We start from the raw sequence: 2,092 nt of genomic DNA on the forward strand, positions 1-2,092 counted from the left end.
AAGCTGCTTTGTTGCATTGCCCTGCAGAACAGTATCAAACTTAGCTGTAAACCACTCTGAAAGTTACTACTTTTTTTTTTTGTGTGTGTGTGGATATATAGTCTGTATTTAGCCACGTGTGTGAAATAAGGCAAAGGAGCAGTAATTATTTCTATTTGCCTGCTGAATGCATCTATAAAACTGGACTCAAACCTACTCTGCTTGTGGATTAACTGCAGTGGCACCTTGGTATGTGCTAGGGAAGCTCTGCTATATTGTACACTGTTGAGGTATTTATGTTTGCTGTGCTAATGGATTAGTGTGGTACCATTTAACACCCACACAGCTCAAGGTACAAGGCAGCAGGTGCTTTAAGCCTTATTTCTCATCAGCTCTAGGCATTTTCTTTTGCTTGTAAAGTTGTGATAATGGAATTTCAAGGCAGCTTTGGTCTCATTCCACCCGTGCAGGAAAAATTGCTGTCCTGTTTTGTAGAAGGAGATTCTTCATTGTTTTTTCTGCATGTTATTTAATTGTGATGTCTGATATCTCTGTGGAGTGTTGGGTAGCACTTGCTTTAAATTCTGATGCTAACAACAGCCACAAGTCATTTCAGGCTTTACCAGAATCCTGAACTTGAGTGATGGTGATAATCATTCTGCTGCTTGGCATTCTCAATTGTCAGCTGAAGTACTGAGATGCTAATTTATGCACACCTATAAGAAGGGTTTATTATAAGCTTATAACTTATTTTTGATGTCAGGCTTGCTTTAAAGTTGAAAGTAAGAGAGGAAGGAGGAATGACAGGGGTTGAACCAAGAAATGGAGCAAACCTATACACATATTAGAAATTTTCCCTTTTGTCTCATCTTTCTTGACTTGGCCTGCAGACCTTGGTGATTCAAGTGACACTACACATGCTGATGCTTCTGACAGTGCTTTTTTTTTCTGGTCATATTGTGTGCATTAGTTCCAGCTAGAAAACTGATCTAGATCTGTATCTCACATTCTTGACTTGATCTACTAATTTTTTAATTTAAGTCATAGCCTTTAGCTAGTAGTTTAAATCAGCCTGACATTGCTTAGCTGAAAAAAAAATACTCCAAATCCTGCAGTATCAGCAGATTGGGAAAGATGATCTTAATTCAGGTTAGGAATCATCTCCTCAAGGTATTTTGAAGTATGTTTTTTTCTGTAATAGCAGCACAGCAGACAGGGCACACAAAGCCTCGGGTAGAGTGAGGTGGGTTTGAGCTGCAAGGTGAGGAGCTGAGGATGGTTAGCTGCTAGGATAAAGATTGTGTTCAGCTTCTTGCATCCGTACGTCTCAGACTTGGAGAGCTTCTGCAGGCATCCAGTGATTAGGAAGTGTAGGCATTTTTGCAAATTTATTTGGGTCAGAATAACCAGTTTACTACTGTGCTGCTGGAGAGGTCTGGAGAACATAGAGTCCAGGCCTGGGGAAGAGTGAGCTTGGTATTCTGAGATGCAGAACTGTGATGGGTTTACATCTATATGTCCTGGCAGTGTGGAGTGTTCTTTGTTCTCCTCTTTTGCTTCCCAAATCTGGAATGGCAACCTGTTATCCTTTTGTCTCCAGCTGCATTTAGAAGTTCTTTTGTTTTGCAGGTGTACACATGGATTTAGAGTGTTTGTTCTGAAATATTAAGGGACAGTACCTCAAGGTACTGAGCTGTTTTAGCCATCCAAAGTGAATGGCATATGTATTCTGACCTGGTCATGGAAGACAAACCTGAATTATTCTTTCCTGTAATCCATTGATAACCGGATTTTTCCAATTAGTGATGCATGGTAAATGGAGCTAGATTGCTAGAAATGCTCACTGAGCTCCAACAGAGTGTGGACTTCTGTGTCTTGAAGGATGTTTCATTTGTGTTCAGCTGTGAAAAACTGTTGTCAAAGCATGTTTTGAGCAACTGTTGATGTGGAGTTGAGGCTATCACTTTCAATACAGCTTTTCAGATCAATCAGCCAGTTTGTGTTGGGAGCACAGTGTTGCCTTTGCATTCTCTCTCTCTCTCTCTTTTTTTTCTTTTTTTTTTTTTTTTTTATATAATGACAGTTCCTAGAAAATGTGTAAATCCAACTATTT

Source organism: Acanthisitta chloris, unplaced genomic scaffold, assembly GCF_000695815.1.
Source record: "Acanthisitta chloris isolate BGI_N310 unplaced genomic scaffold, ASM69581v1 scaffold9715, whole genome shotgun sequence".
NCBI classification, from domain to species: domain Eukaryota; kingdom Metazoa; phylum Chordata; class Aves; order Passeriformes; family Acanthisittidae; genus Acanthisitta; species Acanthisitta chloris.